At 37.3% G+C, this 20,633-nt stretch overlaps 1 pseudogene; it reads left to right on the forward strand.

The window, feature by feature from the left end:
* The first annotated feature begins 241 nt into the window (after positions 1–241).
* Positions 242–1,476, forward strand: LOC149196255 (RNA-binding protein L pseudogene; annotated as a pseudogene).
* The last annotated feature ends 19,157 nt before the right edge of the window (positions 1,477–20,633 follow it).

A 20,633-nucleotide genomic window follows, 5' to 3' on the forward strand; every position in this document is an offset into this window, starting at 1 on the left:
CTACACATCTTCTATTACCAACATACAGTCTTACTTTCTTGTATTCCTTTCGAGCATATAAGTGGACAGAAGCTGCTCTCTGAAAAAAATAAGTGGACAGAAGCTGCAGCTCTCTAAATTCTGGATTAAAACCTACCCAGCCTTCATAGAATTTTTGCGTACCTTTCGAGTTGCCATAGATTTCCTGCAGTGCGCTGTGTCCGGGAGATTTTTCTGGCATTCTTTTAAATATTTCAGAATGATGCAGCCAGATCCCACTGCAGAGCCCACGATCGATTCCCATCAGCAAAAATATCAAGAACAATTGATGATGCCTCAACAACCCCAACCTCAACCTCAGGTTATGGTGCAGCAATCCCGGCAAGTAGTGAACTCGGCCGACGATATTAGTACCCTCTGGATCGGAGGTTTGCAGCATTGGATGGATGAGAATTATCTGCACGAATGTTTTGCTTCTACCCAAGACCTTCTTTCCTTGAGATCATACGCAATAAGCAGACTGGAAATTCAGAGGGTTATGGCTTCTTGGATTTTGCAACCAATGCAACAGCCCAGATGGTTCTCCAAAATTACAATGGTGTAGAGATGCCCAGGGCTGAACAATTTTACAGGCTAAATTGGGCAACGAATACCGGTGGAGAAAATCGTTCTGAATATTTTACTATATTAGTGGGAGATTTGGCATCCGATGACACAAATGAGCTGCTGCGAGAGACCTTCAGAGCCAGATACCCATCTATAAAAGAAGCAAAGGTCATTACTGATAGGGTTACAGGCCGTTCAAAAGGATATGGGTTTGTAACATTTGGGGATGGGAATGAGCAGGCTAGGGCTATAACAGAAACGAATGGAATATGTTTTTCCTCCAGACCTATGCGAATAGCTCCTGCCATAACAAAGCAAACTATTGTTTATCAGCAACCCTATCCTCCTCAAGTGGTCGAGTTGGACCCGGAGAATGATCCAAACAATACTAGTCTGTTTGTTGGTGGCTTAGATCCCAATGTGACAGTGGAAATGCTGATGGAGACATTTGGCCAGTATGGTGAGCTTGTGCATGCAAAGAAACCTTTCGGCAAGCGGTGTGGATTTGTCCAGTTTAGCAACAGGGCATCTGCAGAGTTAGCATTGAAAATGTTACATGGTACAGTTCTTGGTCAGAGACCAATTAGGATTTCTTGGGGAAGAAACAAACAAGTGCAGCAACCCTATCCTCCTCAAGTGGTCGAGTTGGACCCAGAGAATGATCCAAACAATACTACTCTATTTGTTGGTGGCTTAGATCCCAATGTGACAGTGGAAATGCTGATGGAGACATTTGGCCAGTGTGGTGAGCTTGTGCATGCAAATATACCTTTCGGCAAGCGGTGTGGATTTGTCCAGTTTAGCAACAGGGAATCTTCAGAGTTAGCATTGCAAATGTTACATGGTACAGTTCTTGGTCAGAGACCAATTAGGCTTTCTTCTGATGGGTAAATATACTTTACTATATGTTGTTTTTATGGCTAATACATTCTTGCTATTTATGTTGGTTATATGTTGGTTATGAGCATGTTTTATGACAAACATGATGTATGGCACCCATCATGTTTTGATTTGAAAATGAATGAACAATAAGCATATAACCTAATAGATGATAATGAAACTAATGTGATAAGGCATTAGTGCTTCTTAGCAATTTTCATATAAGTATGATACCCCTATGTTCAAATATGTTGATATGACCTGTAGATTGCATACTTGTGACATGTTTGACAAAATGTTTGTCATGGCTAGTAGGGGTCTATTCAAGTATTTGTTCAAGTGTTTGTATTAGTATCATTATTTTGATTTTATGTTTCATTTCTATAAGTTTAATGAAGTTTTGGGCAGTGGCCTGAGATCTAGCCCTGAAAAAGTTGCACAAAATCTGGGGTCATATGCTCAGAATTAGCTGAAAAAGTTCCCATAGATTCCCATGTCATGGGAGCGATTGAGGTTCTAGGTCAGTAAAATTTCAAGTTACCTCAAGGGTTGGTCACCTAGAAGGGTTGGTTGGCTCCTGAACATGTGTAGAAGGTCATATTGGTTGTGTTTTATCCGTTCCACTTCCTTAACTATACATGGTGATTTGAATCAAATCATAGTAGCCTCTCGTCACATGTTTACCCCAACATACCAATTAAATTGGGTAAATGTGGGAGGAGGTGGTTACAAGACCCTTATCTTGAGACCTCGGGGTCTCGAATGTTGGGGAGCCCATGAGGTGTGCATGAGTGTGATAAGCCAAGAGATGGATAGATTCCTTAATAGTTAACATAAAGGAATCCCCATCTTAGGCCCGAGGCATCAAGGCCAAAAATTTCCAAAAGGGGCGAAAATATTTACAAAGGGAAAGTTTAATTTTGCACTAAATGTCGAGACAATTGGGACCCACACTAAGTTGTGCGATGATGTGGACCTAGGTTGACATGGCACCATGGTGGTATTCAATATGGAAAGCATAATTAAACTTATTAGAGGATCAAGGGGCCCAAAAATTAGTGACACACTGTTCTCTTGGAGGAAGCCACATGGATGCATTGATGTTGGGATGATGTCATCTCGGGTCTCAGGACCTTGGAAGATTTGTGGAGAGAGCATATTGAGTAGAGGGAAAGGTTGATGCAAGGCAAGATACAAAGCCCTCCCATTAACTAATGTGGAAATTTCCATCTCACACTAGAGAAATGAGAGGTGTCATGGTTCCAGGAGGGGTGAAACACTGATTGGGGATCCCACCTCTCTTCGTACCTCATGGGGGTACCCCCCCTCTCACACTATCAATTTCACTTGGTGGAAGGTATGTTGTTGATTAGAGAGTATGAAAACTAAAATGGAACTACAACTGAGGACCCTTGACCCCCTTGACGTCATGAGGAGGACCTCCCCACAAGGGTGGATGGCTGCCACATGGCAGCATAATGATGGCATGGCAAGCGTTTAATGGACTAACTTCAAATGGTCATATCTTGTGATTTGAATGTCAAATTTAAAGAAAAAAATATCGTTAGAAAGTTATCGATGAGCCAAACACAATGGTGATTTTTTTTAGTTTTGAGGAGTTTGAAAAAATAGGAAATTGTAAGACCCCATTTCCATGATATGACTTTAGAGGTTGGGTCAATGTCATTGATACTTTATTCTATCCTTAGTGTGGGCTATGAGATGGATGGGGGTTGTTCCATTTCCATGACCTTCACTAGCTAAGGCTGCACTTTCTTTCTTATCAATGATCTTTTTTGGGCCATTTATACTTGTCTTTCCTACTTCCTTTAACTTCTAATAACTTTTAAAATTAGGCCTCCATTTTGCTTGCTCATAACATTTCTTAAATTTCTTCATAGCATAATCCAAAGATTGTGGTTCATAAAACTCAATGCAGTCGCTAAATGACATATGAAACTCATCAATAAATAATTGAAGTTTTGCCTTATCATCCTCGATATATGGAACATATCTCAATGGCTTAAGAAGTATGGTAATATACTCTTCATCTAATAGTTGTACCAATTTCAGCTCATAAAAATCCTTTGCCTTGCTATCATAATATTTGTCTGATAAATATTTTTCTTCGAAGAGCTTCTCAAACTCATTCCAATTCAGTCTTTCTTCTATAATTCCTTTAACATTTTTCAAATCCTCCCACCATATATCTTCTCTTCCTTTCAGGCTATAGGCGACTATCTTTTCCTTCATGTTCTCAAAATAGTCATGAATTTTGAAGAACTTCTTCATCCCAAGCAACCGAGCTTTTTCATCTTCAGATTTTTTCACCTCCCCATTAAATGTAAGTGGTTTGGCTTTCTTGAATTCTTCAAGCATATAGTATCTTCCCCTCTTTCTCTGATGATAATGATGAGAATAATGGAAATAAGTATGATGATAGTGATAATGATGCCCCCAAGTGGAAGAACTATAATTCCTACCAGAATGATGCCCATAAGTGTTGGTTCTTCCTTTTGGGGTGCTTAATGGTGTATTTACATTCATATTATCTTCACTTTCCCTTATGTGCCTCTTCCTGGACCTGCTACCATCTTCCCCATTTATTCTCTCTTCTGATTCTGAAAGGTTCAAATTTTCTCTATAGCTGGCCCCCAACTCACGTTTCTTCTGTATCTGTAAGTCTGAGAAGATTTACAGTATGATTTCATTCACCTTAGCTTGCCTCACTTGAGCCTTTACCAACCTATCATTATTTTCTTTGAAGTTTCTTATCTTAGCCTTCAAGCTTCTCAAGGTATCCAACCGTTTAAGAGAGTTTGCTCCTCCCCTATTTCCCACTAATTTTTATTCCTCATCCATTCCCACCTCTTCGTATCCATATTGTGAACTATTGGAGCTATACTGAACCAGTCTTATCCTCATCCTTTAATTCTTTACGATTCTTTGCTACTTGTGATTTGTTGTCATCCACACACAATTGTTAGGTGCATAATATCATAATCAAATAAAATAATCACGACCATGAAATTTTTCTCATGAAGCTACCATATTAATCTAGCTATAATAAAATAGGCCATGTTAACACATCAATATTAATCCAAATCAGGCTACAAGCATTATCCCATCTGTATGCACAATTATCAAATATCTATATATCAGCCAAGACAATTGGTTTGTTCATCAGTCAACAATAAAATATTCTTAATCATCAGCATTATGTTGCATGTGAAATCATGATGTAAACATATATTAATCATGCATGCAATCAATCAAATTCAAATTGGCTTTTAACACCTAAATATTTGTTTAGTTAATTTTCTAAAAATCGTTATGAAATCCCGTGTGGGAACTTTGTTGCTAGATTTCTCATGATAAAGCCCATTCACATAATGCATACAATTACAAGGGACGAAAACATGCCTTGTTCACTTCAGTCCTGCAAGATGAATAAGCACACTAACACCATGCCAACTAGTTCAGCGATGTGACATACAACCAACAAGATTGTAAATCATTCCTGTACATTTGCTACTGTACAATCACTTCAATTAGGGAAACTCCAACATTATCATAGTTAAATAAATCCCCGCAACAACATATTAGTGTATGGCCATTAACCTAATGAATGTTGTAAAACGTAACTAGGTTCGGTCTTCATAATGACATGTAATTATGATCTTTGTTAATGATGAAAAGAAGAGAATAAATTTATTTGTGTAATTACTTGCTTCATGGGTTTCATGAGAAAGAGATTTTATTTTTTAGTGGCTCCCATTGAGAGCCTTAGGATTTATCATTGAGTCAAAGGATCAATTTCATGTATGAAGAGCTCTTCTTAAACATGTGACAAGTGTCTATGAGTCTATATATCCCTCCAAAGACAAGTACAAAGCTCTCTCTTCATGTCGGCTTTAAGATAAGATGAAAAACTCAGGGCAACTTCCCATTATGGAGACACAACTATTCATAAGTATAGCTTGGCTTAATATGATAGACAACCCACTATAAATAGAAACCTCAACCCAGTCAATAAAAATAGAAATTTAGACATCCTTCTCTGAGTTTTTCGGATGACTATGATGGAATACAAGTTTGGGTTATCTCTGATTTGCATAACCATTTCCGTGAAGGCCATATTTCGGTGAAGGATATAATTTAGTGAGAGGTAGGGGAATTTAGATCCCTCTAACATTTAGGTCACAGTGACAGTAAAGAAGTGTCAAGTTAGGATTTCAAGTTCAAATAGAAAGGGAAGGGACAACGAGAAAGGAAAGGAAGGGACATTAAGGGTTGATTTCAGTCAACAAAAGTTCAGATATCTTTCTGAGTTTTAGATGGATACATTACAATAAGAAGAGAAGAAATTTCAAAACACAATGCAAGGGCTCATTACTGTGACAAGGAATAAGATCTTGATGGCACCAAAAAGAGGCAATGACTTTGGTTCAGTATTTGGTGTTACTGCTACAGGAGATAGTTTGGTTTCCTTGACAAACATAGTGATCACAGTTGGGTATCATCACATATGGTGTGAAATCTGAAGTAGAAGGAACTGAGAAACAGTAAACAAGAAGATGGAAGAGGACTTGTGTCTTGGTCTTGGAGAGGCTACTAGGTCAAGGGCCTTGGTCTTGGTATTCGTCAATTGGAATATCCATAAGAAGAATTTGTGTGGGTTTTCCTCTTAAAGAGTGAGACATTTTGGCCGTGGATGATAGCCTACATGATGTGTCTCTTGTGTATTTATGTTCATGAACCAGTTACTGTTGGATGAAGAAGAACATTAATAATATAACAAGAAGAAGATCTTAATCTAAAGAAGTAAAATAAATCACAAGAAGTCACTAATAGAAAAGAAATCACCTAATGCTAATGCCCTAGATTTCTCAACAAGGTATTAAAGCTAAGGTGTCAAATTCAAGGAAGGGCATCTCATCAAGGGACACTCAAGGATCGAATCAGAAGAATGGCATCAAATCAAGTCGACGAATATCAAAGTGAAAGTTCAAAGATCTATATTGAATAATCAAACCATAGATCAAAGAATAAGGTATACTTCAGAAGAAGTCTTAGGATTATCAATCAAGGTCAAAACCTTATTCCTACTCAAGGAAAATAGATCTACTCATCAAAGCAGCTAGAATTCTACATCAGCAAAAGTGTTGGATCCTATTGTTTTCATCAAAATACCACAAAGATCCTCATCAAGTTATCTTCAAAGCAAGGTAGCTTGAAGTACTTTAAAGATGAAGATCACATCATCTTGGAGAAATTTGAAATCCTATAATCATTTATGATCTACACTGCCAAATAAGTCAAAATATCTTGAAGACAATAAGGCATTATCATCATCTTTAAAACTATAAGCTAAGCTCCCTATCATTGCAGCAAGGATCCCCTCCTTATCCTTGAAGAAGATCATCCAAGGAGGCATCAAAAAATCCTCATCAATCACCATCAATAAAGGAAGCTAGATCTATAGACGTTGACGTCATAAAAGGATCAATCTCCTATATTGAAGAATGTTTTCATTTGGAAGAATATCATCCAAAAGGATCACTAATACATCTTCTTCATTCACCATCAACGTGATCAAGTTGAAGATTTCATATTCACTTTTAAAGTAAGTAATTTAATTCTATAATCAAATTTGGTAAAATGACTTCATTTTGCAAGGAGATCTATAAGTTTGTTGGGTCATTAAAATTCCTTGCATGGAAACAAAAGGAGAGACATAGTCCTCAACGAAAGTGAAGTCATTGAACATATCAATGAAAATGTCTCCTTTGAATACATGGAAAGGGATCAAAAGGCTCAAGGGATTCTTATAAAATCAGTCAAAGATCCCTCATCCCTATATAGAAGGATTGGAGACATCTAAGAGATATATGATAAACTGGTAGAATGATTCTTTGAAGATGCGATAAAGAAAGGTCATATCACTTGGATCTTATCTACACAAAATTGAAGGTATCAAAGGATTCAGGGTTATCTTCATAACAACTCAATTACAAGATTTGGGAGAGATAATCTTCATTGTTCTAAATGCACTAACTGATGAAAAATGTAATAAATGTCTATGAGGATAATAAATTTATCCCATTCAACAACTTACGGTTTCTATGCAAGATAGAAGATGATAGGTTGAGGGAAAAAGTGTTGAAGGATAAAATGAAAGGGCTCAAACTGTTTTTCGAGAGGAAAGAAAGAAAATAGCAAGATTCAATCTTGTAAGCATTACAGGAAATATTGTCCTAAACGCAAGAAGGGAAATAATAAGAAATATAGAGAAGAAGTCCATTTCAACGAAGAAGTGGAGAAAGTTTAAAGAAGGAAGTCGAAGGAAGAGGAAAAGCACTATAAGTAAGAGCTCACGACATCACCATAAGAAACATGAAGGATGTTTGATAGTCAACTATGAAGGATATAGATCTTGGTGACCTCATTGAAAGATCAAATAAAGAAGTCATCCAAGACAAGTCTCATCATACATCAATCAAAAGGAAACATCTACTGGATATGTGAGATCCTCAATATTCTCTAATGGAATCCTCATCGGAGGATTCACCAATCTAGAGAGGAAGAAAATGTTTCATTAAGAACTCCTACTTGTGGAATTCATGGGATAATGGTATGATGACATAAGAGTTAAGGCAGATCATGGGGTTGAAGATATTTTCAATCAAGGAAGTTGTTGAAAGAAGCCTAGAAGACCTAAAGGTAAATGAGGTATGTATGCTTATATTCGATTTTATAAAGTCATGTTGTATGGTTGCAGGTAACGTGGATCACTTCTCTATCTTGAGAAGCATGATCAAAGGAAAGGAATCTCCTCTTATGAAGGGTATGTCCTCATATGAAGTATGAGGTGGTTGTATACAATCAAGGAACTTTGATTGGAAGCTCCTAGGAAAGAAATGTGTGAATAAGGGAAGGAAGAGATCATGAATTTATGCAACTATGGTAAAGGAAGTCAACATCTGAAGGAACAAGAATATTTGACTATGATATCTCCTAGATAGATATGAAGACTCTAATTAAAGTTTGGAAAAAGATGGAGATCCTTGACAAGACATATCTTTAGGAGATGTGTCAACATATATGCAGGATGTTGATGCCTACAGGAAGATGTCATGATGAAAGACCACCACAAAGGTAATTATGATTTAATTATTAATTATTTATAAACTAGTATCTAGATGGATTTATGCAGGGATACCAAAGGGAATAACTATGAATGTCTTCCATGAAGAACCATGTAGTAGGATGAGAGAACCTTACAGAAAAGAAAGCCTGATAAAGGTAGCATAACATGAAGTAATTTTAGATGAAGACTAATGGATCACTTTCCGATGAAAGGAATGATGACGTGACTAATGGATGAAAGTGATGGATGGTCTGTTCCCTATGAAGAAGTCCCAAAATATCAAGACTCCACAATAAAGAATAAATTCATGACATCAAAGAAAGGATTTCTTCAAGCAACTTGTAGTCCCATCATCTCCACTTGAGGAGTTTCTGAAGGTCCCTATTTTGAGAGGGAGCCTGGAAAGTTTCTTAATTTGAAGAAACTTGGAAATTCTTAAGCCAAGAGGGAGCTTAGGTATATTCCTTGTGTATGAATGAGAAAATTCCTTTAATGAAATTGATATCTCCTCCCTAATTGAGAGGGAGAGATAAACACATCATTCTAGTCTTCACCTGGGAAGACAAAATGAGAGGATTGGGTAATCATTTGGCATCTGATACTCTTTGAGGATGATATAGGGCATCTGAGAGAAGAGTAGTCATGGAGGACCGATATTCTTTGAGCGCTAGGGAGTCCAAGATAAGAATATTCCTCATGGAACACACCCTGATTACCCGGGTAGGGTATGTTCCGAGAGGTACAATGATGAGAGTGTCTATAAATCATTGGTCTTGCCAACATTGAGCTCAGATATTATGGAAAGATAGATTTGTTAATCATGGCCTTGCTATGTAACAATGCTGGTTGATATGATGTTAAACAAATGGGTTACCAATCTGATTCTTCTTATGAGAAATTCTTCAGATTGAGTATGACAAAGTACCATTATGAATACCTCCCTAGTTAAGAGGGAGTGTTGTAAAATGTAACTAGGTTCGGTCTTCATAATGAAATGTAATTATGATCTTTATAAATGATGAAAAGAAGAGAATAAAATAATTTTTGTAATGCCTTGCTTCATGGGTTTCATGAGCAAGAAATTTTATTTGTTAGTGGCTCCCATTGAGAGCCTTATGATTTATCATTGAGTCAAAGGGTCAATGTCATGTATGAAGAGCTCTTCTTGAGCATGTGTCAATTGTATATGAGTCTATATATGCCTCCAACAACAAGCACAAAGCTCTCTCTTCAGGTCAGCTTCAAGATAAGATAAAAACTTAGATTGACTTCCCATTATGGAGACACGCCTATTCATAAGTATAGGTGAGCTTAATATGATGAACAAACCACTATGAATAGCAACCTTGGCCTAGTCTACAAAAATAGAAATTCAGACATCCTTCTTTGAGTTTTTCGAATGACTCTAATGGAAGACAAGTTCAGGTTATCTCTTATTCGCATAACCATTTCAGTAAAGCCAGATTTCATTGAATGCTACAGTTTAGTGAGAGGTAAGGGAATTCAGATCCTTCTAAGATTCGGGTCATAGTGACAATGAAGAAGTGTCGAGTTAGGATATCAAGTTCAGATAGAAAGGGAAGGGAGAGTGAGAAAGGAAAGGAAGGGATTGTAAGGGCTTATCTCAGTCAACAGAAGTTTAGATATCTTTCTCAGCTTCAGATGGATACATTACAGTAAGAAGAGAATCAAGTTTGAATCATAGTTTCAAGGGCTCATTACTATGACAAGAAATAAGGTCTTAATGGCACCAAAAAGGGGCAATGAATTTGGTTCAGGATTTGGTGTTACTGCTGAAGGAGAAAATTTGGTTTCCTTGACAAACACAATGATCACAGTCGAGTGTCATCACATATGGTGTGATATTTGAAGTAGAAGGAACCGAGAAAGTGTAAATGAGAATATGGAAGAGGACTTATGTCTTGGTCTTGGAGAGGATACTAGGTCAATGGTATTGGTCTTGGTATTCGTCAATTGGAATCTTTATAAGAATAATTTGTGTGGGTTTTCCTCTCAAAGAGTGAGAGGTTTTGGCCCTGGATGACAGCCTACATGATATGTCTCTTGTCTATTTATGTTCATGCATTGGTTAATGTTTGATGAAGAAGAACACTAATGATATAACAAGAAGAAGATCTTAATTTAAAGAAGTAAAATGCATTCACAAGCAGTCACTAATAGAAGAGAAATTAGACAATGTTGATGCCCTAGATTTCTCAACAATGAAGATATTCATTCATATCAAATACATCCTCATATGATTTATAGCCAATAATTTAGCATATGTACACACATAAACCAAGACTTGTTAAGCAACCATTCAACATATCATTAATTCACACTTTAACATGAATTCCATACATGATTGTGCATAAGAAGAACTTATCTTGGATTTGTATTGAAGACGATCAATTGAGTTTGGTAAAACAACTCTCCACCCAAACATAGACAAGTTTCAGCCAAGCTACATGTAGTTGTCACCCCCGAGCCATATTCCGTAGATTAAGATGGTCTTTCTCAAGGGAATAAACACCAACTTCTAGCTGAACAAAGGATCTCTATAGGTCCTCCCACCTCCACCCAGAAACATCTCGACAGTGAATTAATGCATATGGAATCTAGAGGCATGTTTCCTCTACCATCAAATTATCAAATACCCCCCACACTCCAGGGAGTCGAAAGGCTTCAGCTCCACCCTGGAATCATGCAACACAATGGTTCTACCAAGTGAAGGGAATCAAGAACTCACTAGGTTGATGAATGATGTTGATGATGTAGGGGGAGTTGAATCTTTATTCATATATCTTTAAATATACATTTTCCTCATATTGGAAAGGAGCAAGCATCTCTCTCTCTCTCTCTCTCTCTCTCTCTCTCTATATATATATATATATATATATATATATATGTCACTCAACATACATATTATTTCATTTAAATCCAAATTGAGTTTTTTTGTTTTTGTTGTTTTTTATGTCAATCACATTCCTTCATACTGGAGTATAATATCAATATTATTTTTAGGTTCAATGTGTTAATTGGATATTGAGTAGTGAACCAAAGCAATTACAAACTAAAGTAGCGCAACCATATAAATTAAATGGTTGGTAAATTCCAATAGACATCAATCCATGATAAGCATCAAAACACTTTTCCCATGACACATCTCACATTTCCTAGATTAAAAAAATAATTAAATTGTAAATTATTATTATTATAAACATAAATAATGCGTGAGTTAAGCAATATTATTAACCATGGAGATTCACCCCATCTTACCATGGAAATTCTTAACTTGTAAATAGTTTTTCTTACAATGTCATGGGCCAATACCATGACTTATCAACACTAATACCCAATATAACAATTGTTGATATGGAATTTTCTTTAATTAATTAATTCAAGATAAATTAATTAAAATAACATAACTAACATGGAAATAATGGAAATAAATCTTAACCCTTGATCTACAAATATTACTATGAGTATTCCAGCATATTCCATGAAGCTTAATTCTCTACCATTCACCTAATATTTACTAACAATTATATTACAATTTTGGAAGACCTATTCTGAAATAGACATGTCTTTTGGTATAATTAGAAAATTTGTACTTTGAATTACTTTCTCTCTATATAAAGTTGATGTAAAATTAAGATAGAAATTGAAATATTTTAAGTATGATTCTCATTGAAAGTTTTTGTTTTTTGTTTTGTTTTTTTTAATGTAAATATTTTTAAATACAGTGTTAAGGGACAAGATTTCCTACATAAATATGCATTCAATGTGGCACATATTAACCGCCCTACATGTGGGTGATTATATATTTACTAATAATTATATTAATATAAATTTTTCAATTTTTGCAGTATTAATAATTTGGAATATCAATTTATGGAGTATAGAAATTTATTACTCATGTGCTATGCTTTGATTTGGTACCTTGGAATGTGGATATTAAGACTCTCTTTGATAACCTTAATAAGAAAATATATTAATCAAGTTTATTCTACAAAATGACTTTTTTTTTAACAAGATCGGTTAGATGATATATTACCAAAAAAGGGTGTAGAGCAAGCTCCAATTACATTCAGCTATATTGTGATAGTAGACTAAGCAGTGAGACGAGATCACAGCCCCTTCTCCTCTGCTTAATTTCCAAACTTCATAGATTTTTTTAACTATTCTAGGATACCGTCGGACATATTGACCTACTAAGAAAACAAATTTACATAACATAATTTCTCATTGGGTTTATGGCTTGTTGACTGAGTATTCTTGGGCTGCTTCATCCATGTTGTTGTTGTTGTTGGCTGAGTTTTTTCCTTCACTGCTCATATTGTTGCTCTTGTAGTATTCTACTGCTTCTTGCAGATGTTTTCACTTGGTTTTCAGATCCTTTATCTCATTCTGTTGTGCTGCCATATTTTGCTTCTAAAAGTTGTACTCCATTCTCATTTCACTTCTTAGATATTTGAGAGACTGTTGCAGCCAATGTGTCATGACCTTGTTTCTTTTGCATGTTGGGCATGATTCGTTCCTAGTTGCCTTCTCAGTGGGGTTAAACTCCATCTGACTGTTGTTTCCCCTTGCTTTGTTGTAGTTTCCTATGCTCCCTTGATCCATCATTGTTCTAATTTGATGGCCTCTGCTCTGAAATTCTTGAGTAGTTGTGGATATTCCACTGAGCTAGATAATATGAGAGAGGGCCCATATTTATCAAGAGGGGGATGAAAATTGCACCGAAAATTATAACTCTGCAATAAGAGTTGGATGAGGGTAGGTAATAGCTTGATTAAATACAAAGGCCGCCTGCTGAATAGTGTTTGCAAGGGGACGAGCAGCGACGTAGTTGAGTAGAAAAGCTGGTGAGCAAGGGAGGAGGGAGGCTGAGAAGGGGTTGCGTGGAGAAGGCAGCTGAGCAAGACAACATGGAGGAATGGGAGATGGGGAGGGGGATGCGCAGAGAAGACCGCACAACAAACTGCGTGAGGGAGGGAAGCTGGGCAGGGGCTGTGTGGAGGGAGGCAGCTGAGCAAGATAGCGAGGAATGGGAGTTGGGGAGGGGATTGCGCAAAGAAGACTGCATAGAGAGCAGGGGACCATGTGGAAGTGAGAGGGACGAGACTGCGTGGGTGTGTGAGGGAGCACAACAAACTACGTGAGGGAGGGAGGGGATTGCGTGGATGCCACAACAAACTATGTGAGGAAGGGAAGCTGGGCAGGGGTTGCGTGGAGGGAGGCAGCTGAGCAAGATAGCAAGGAATGGGAGCTGGAGAGGGGATTGCGTAGAGAGCAGGGGACCACGTGGAAGTGAGAGGGAGGGGACTGTGTGGGTGAGTGAGGGAGTGGTGCTTTGAAGCAGACCTGGAAGCGTTGACGGGAGATGAATCCTCAGGCTAATGATAATTTGCACTATGCACTATTTTTTTAAAGCTTCTGCATTGCATGCTTGCCTCCAAGCACGTGGTTGTAGCGGTCCCCCATGCGTTGGAGATGAGAATTGTCTCTTGCACACTTTTTCCTTTTCTGGCTCAGTTTCCTTCTGAGTTGAGCTTTGCCTTCTCATGATCATTTTGACTTTGATTGAAGTTTTTGAAGATGATCCTTTTATTTCCATTTTTCCTTGCTTTTTCCTCTGTCTTTCCATGATTTTCTGGGATCTTTTTGGGTTGTCACTTTTTTTATTTTCTTTGTTTTTTTATTTTTTCCATAATTTGTGTTGCTTTGTCCCTTTTTTTCCCGGTACATTAATCTTTTCAAATTCATTTTGACCTTATGGCACAGAGTATTGGTATTCCTCATGATTCTCCCGTACTCTTCCTTCATTCATCTCCACTGCTTGATTTGCGTGAAAATCCACCTACTGATTGTGAAGTCTCAGTATATGTTTGAAAGTTACACTACCAAAGTCTTCTAGATTCCTTCTTATTCTTTTGATAATTCTACTTATAACTCATTGCTTGGAATTTTGGTTCGGTTCATTACCTCAATTATGATAGCTAAATCTCCCAAAATTATTGGATTTTGGATTCCTATTTTTTTAATTATTTTTGTACCCATGAACAAGCTATACACTTCGGCCTTATTATTTGAAATTTGTCCCAATCCCCATTCATATGTGACAATTTTTTTCCCACTTGGATAAAAAATTATCTCACCTGCTCCTACCTTTCCAGGATTATTCTTGGAGGCTCCATCAAATTGCAAACAATATCTATTTTACTGTCTTTTCCAACATTCAATTTTATTCTTCAGTCATTCTCAATTTCCAGTTTTTCCCTGAGCTTTCTTTTCTCTGTCCCTTTTTACCATTGTTGTCTATTATGGCTTTGGTAAGCCATTCCCTTTCTTCTTGTTGAAGAATACTATAATCCGATGGGGCAGTTCCTTTTTCATTGAATATTTTTGAAGTTAATCCCCATACTTTTGATATTGTTTTTCCAATTCTAGGATTGTGGTTTTTAAAGATACACCTGTTTCGAGTCAACCAAATTTGCTAGCATAGGACTGTTGGAATGCATTTCCAGATACTTATAATTGTGACTTTGTTCTTTGTTGCATATGGGTAGGCTTTCTCCAGAATTTTGAGGAATTTCGGCAATGGCTTACCATATTCTATGTTTACTTCCAGCGGGCTCAAGAGATGCTCCCAGCATTCTCTTGAGAATTTACAGTCCTGAAATAAGTGTTGAATGGTTTCTTCTGCCTGCTGGCATAACGGGCATCTTGATGGCCCATGGAATCCTCTTTTTTTAAGCTTTTCGCCAGTCAAGATCTTTCCTTTTAATAGGGTCCAAATGAATTTTTTTATTTTAGGCAAACTTTCCGATTTCCATGTTATTTTCCATGGTTCCCATTCTTGCTGATTGCTTTGATCTTGAAGAATTTTATCTCCAGTTTTGACTGTATATTGCCCATTACTTGGGTCCCATAGGTAATTGTCTTCCTCGTCACGATGAATTGGTGTTGCCCCCTTTAGATGTTGCTTGAGTTTATTCCATTGTCCTTCCATGTTTGTTGGGATTGCTGGCCTTTTCCATTCCTTCTGATTCCATAGGGAGATTGAATGTAAGGTATTAAAACCTTTCCCTCTCATCCACTCTTGAATGCCATCCATTTCTAGTTGATCCTGTAATGGGTCTTTTCCCATGATTCTGTCTTCCCATATCAATATTTTTTGTCCATTCCCAGGAGTTTTGGAGATGTGGCTGCCCATTATTGGAGTGACTCTTTTAACTAGCTTCCATACTTGGGTGCTTTGTTTTATTGGGATGTTCGCATTCAACAGATTCTCCTTGGAGCCATTTAGATATTTGTTTATGAGGGCTTTTTTCCACCAGCTCACGTTACCTGTTATGAGTCTCCAGACAATTTTCATTCCAGGGCTGCATTCATGAGCCTAGGCAGCCGAATGGACAAGCCTCCTTGTTCATATGGTAGCACTACTTGTTCCCACCTTACCAAACTAAACTTTTTGTTTTCCTACTTCCCACCCTGCCAGAGAAAACTTCTTAAAATTAATTCCATCTGCTTGTGGGCACTTGCTGGTGCCATGATTAGTGCATATTGGTATATTGGTAATGCATCAAGGAGAGCTTTAATTAATATCACCCTTCCAACCATATTTAACCAAATCATTCCCCAGTTCTTTACCCTGTCTTGCATTTTCCAAATTTGTTTTGTCCATATTTCTGCCTTCATGATCTCTTTTGATATTGGTAATCTCAGATAGAGAAAGTAATTCCAATTTTCCTGTATTGGGTTTTCCATGATTTGGGAAATTCTTTGCATAGTTCGTGGTGGAATGTTCCACCCACAGATCCTGCATTTTGTATTGTTCAAAAGTCCACCTAACAACTGCATAAATGCATGCATTATTTTTTTGAATCTTCTCGCTATTATTGTTGATGCTCCTCCCATCAACAATGTATCATCTACAAACAAGGAGTGATTTATGGTCTTTATTCTTTTTGCTATTCTCAGTCCTATTATAGTTCTTTCTTTCCTCTGTGTTTCCAATGCTCTACTAAGAGTTTCTGCCATTATTATATATAGAAATGGTGATAGAGGGCAGCCTTGCCTGAGGCCTCTTGTGCTTTGAAAAAATTCACTGGGTCTTCCATTGATGAGGGGGGCTATCCAGTGAGTGGATATGCATTCTTGTATCACTTCTATTATTTCTTTTGAGAAGTCTAGTTTTTGAAGTACAACCAGTAGATATGAGTGGCTGACTCTATCGAAAGCGTTTTCCATATCTAGTTTGATTATCATACCTTTTTCTTGCTTTAAGATACTGGAGTGGACAACTTCCTGAACTATGATGACATTGTCAATGATTTGTATATTTAGGACAAACCTTCCTTGGTTTTCTAAGATGATTAAGTGTAGCAATTTCTTTATAATTCTATTTGCCACAATTTTTGTTATTATCTTGTAGGAGGAATTGCACAGAGAAATGGGTCGGAACCTATTGAAGGTGGATGGATTTTCTTCCTTTGGAACCAGAGCAAGATAGGAAGATCTTTTGTGGCCTCCCATTTTTTTTAACATTCTTTGTCATTCTTAAGAAATCCTTTATGATTGTATACCAATGATTTCTATAGAAGGCTATTGTGAATCTGTCTGGCCCGGGCGCTTTGTCCGGATGCAGGCTCCAAATGGCCTCCACAATTTCTTCTTCTATGAGGTCCTTACACATGTCTTTGTTTTGTTCTTTTTTTATTTTCTTCTTTGTGTGCTGCAAAATTTCTTCATATTCAGCCGTTTCCTCCATTGCTGACAGTAAGTTTTTGAAGTGCTTGTGGGCTGCTTTTTTTATTTCTTCCGCTCCTTTGATTTCTTGATTTTCCACTTGTATTTTTTCTATCTGGTTTCTAGCTCTTCTAATTTTCATACTGTTATGAAAAAAGGATGTATTCTTATCCCCTGCCTTGAGCCAGAGGATTTTAGATTTCATTCTTGCCTCTTCCTCCTCTTTCCTGTTTTCCCTATATATCTCCCAGAAAATTTCTTTCTCTTTAAGGTAGTCTTGCTTGCTTTCTTCTTTACATTCTTTTTCAGCCTGCATGCTGTCCATTTTCTGTTGTAGCTCTTTTTTCTTTTCCTTTTTTTATTTCATTTAACCTTGCCCATTCCTTTAGCTTGGTTCTTACACTTTTTAATTTTGTCTCCCATATGTACTGTGGTGAGCCTGATATTCTTGGTGCCCATGCTACTTTAACTAATTCGCTGATTTCTGTGCTGTTGTCCCAGATTGAGTTGTACCTGAACGGGAGTGGGCCTTGGTTTTCCATTTTTCCCATTGTTATTACAACCGGCTTATGATCAGAATCTGTGGTGTGAATGATTTTGAATTTGATGGAGCTGTACAGTGCTGCTATGTTGTCTTGAATCAGGATTCTGTCCAGTATTTCTTTTATGTTACTTTTACCCACTCTCTTGTTATTCCAGGTATATTTTCCATTGTTTGGAGGTATGTCCAGAAGGCTATATTGTTCCATTATTTCTTCTAAAGAGTTCCTAAATGGATCCACTTGAAAGTTTCCTCCAAACTTTTCCTCTATACTTCTAACTAGATTTAAATCTCCTCCTAAAATTATTTTTCCAGCTTGTGTTTCTTGTAATACTTCCTTTATTGTTTCCCAACACCGTTCTTTCTCCTTATAGTGGTTGGGGGCATATATATTTATCACCTTGTATTTCTCTTCTGTGTTGGTCCTCCTAAGACCTATTAAAATCCAGTGCTGCCCTGTTTTTTTCCCCATTAATTCCCACCATCCTTTTTTCCAGATTGTACATATGCCTCCTGATGCTCCAGTTGCCTCGATTGCTTCCCCTTCATATTGCCTAAACATTTTTTTTAAGATTTTCCGATTCTTGATTGTTTACTTTTGTCTCCTGGATCATAAGGATATCTGTGTTCTCTTTTGCCAAAATATCTCTTGTTGCATTTTCCTTAACAGGTGAGCCCATCCCTCTGCAGTTCCAAGAGACTATTATCATTATTTACTTGTTGGGTGGTGCATGGCTCCTTTCCCCTTATGCTGGTTTTTCTCCATATTTCCTGTACTTTTCCCTAGATAAGTGTCCATGGGCTGTCGTGTTCCTAGGGCCATTTCTTTTGCTATTGCTTCATCCCTTATTTCTTTATTTATATGTCTTCCAACTTTTTTTTGGTTTTCTGCATTTGGGAATGCTTCTTTAGCTTGTTTTCTGGTTAATATCCTATCTACTAAGGGAGGGGGAGAGAGGTGAATTGAGTCTCTGGGGGAGAGGGGGGACCGCTGGGTGATTGGAGAGCGTGGGGTTCTAGATCTAGATCTATATCTAGCTTTGGCTCCAGGGAGGGGGTCTGATGTGAGCAGAGGATCAAAGGGGTTTTGGCTAGCTAAGTTTGCTTTTGGCGAGAGGGAGACGGCTTCAGCAAATTGTGAGGGTTGAGAGGAGAGCTAGACTGGTTGTTTGTTGGCGATCTTCTTTCATTTGACCTGTCCCCATTTATTTTCTGGATCCTCAATCTTTTCATTTTCATTTTCTCTATTTTTTGTACATCTATTTGCAAAATGACCGTATTCATGACATACCTTACATTTGAAGGGGATTTGCTCATAGTCCAGCTATTGTATGTGCGTCCACTGATCCACTTTTATTTTGATAGCTTCAAGGAACCTTTTCCTAGATCCACTTCCATGCAGATTCAGGGGCATGCATGCATGTTTTCTTTAGATTCACATCTGTCTATGTATTTCCCAACTATGTTTCCTATTGCTTTGACTCAATCATCATTTCCCAACTACGTTTCCTATTGCTTTGAAACGGGAGGTGGCATGGTTTCAAGAGGGGTGGAACACCGATTGAGGATGCCCCACCGCTCTCTGTACCTCATGTGGGTACCCCCCCATCATCATTAATCACATTAGGAAACACCTTGATATGACAGTAAACTCAATGTATATGACGATGACCTTGATGCATGACCATGATCTATATGTATATGGCAGTGACCTTGATATGTATGTCTCTTATCCATTGATTGTCTCATTAATGATGATATTACTGTGATGACAGATCCTATATTATAGTGACAATTATGTACATTATGATCTTATGACAGTGTGATATGGGGGCATGTGCTCACCTCCCTAATATACATGTCTATTGATGTGATTAATAATGATAGTCGCTTGTCTCATGATATTTGTACATTTTATCTCAGGTTAACATTTGATGAATATATAAGAAGAAGAATTTGGTTGGGTTTACCCCCTTGTAGGTTTTTTTCCTAGTCTATGACCTAGATCCTAGTGTCTCTATTATGTATGCTTTTCTTTTGTTGTTCATTACTGTTCCACTGCATTGTTGATGTTATTGTTCTCTCTACATAATTTCTACTAATGATATGATGTTATGGGGTGAATGTAATGTAAAAATGTTAAAAAAAGTTTAAAATTGCAATTATCTATGATAGAGAACAATCTAGCCCTAAAAATTAACATACACATACATACATAAATACATACAGATAATGGGCTAAGTTATAATGTAAAGTATTAAATTGCAAGGCTAAGGGAGTGGACTAGTAGGGATCACATGATGATGATGTGGCAATGCCACATGGGCCAACCTAGTGATGTCGACCTCCCTGGAAGAGTGGAGGGCTGCCACATGGGGTTTACGTGGATGCCACGTGGCAACACAATGTTGACATCGCAAGAGTTTAATGTTCCAACTTCAAACAACCATATCTCGCGATTTGGATGTCAATTTTTGAAAAAAAAAAATATCGTTGGAAATCTCTCAACGAGCTAGATGAAATGATAATATTTATTTTAATTTTTTAGGAGTTTGAAAAATGCCAAAATCGTAAGACTCCATTTTCATCACAAGACATTGGAGGTCAAGTCCATGTTAATGATACCTTCTTCTACTCTTAATATGGGCTATGAGGTGGATGGGGATGTTACATAAATGAATAAAATTGGTGTAGTAGAATGAAGCAGCAGGAGAGAAGTAACTA

This window comes from Pinus tabuliformis, chromosome 2_2 (genome assembly GCF_031772625.1).
Source record: "Pinus tabuliformis cultivar Carrire ecotype Pingquan chromosome 2_2, CPIR1, whole genome shotgun sequence".
Classification (NCBI taxonomy): domain Eukaryota; kingdom Viridiplantae; phylum Streptophyta; class Pinopsida; order Pinales; family Pinaceae; genus Pinus; species Pinus tabuliformis.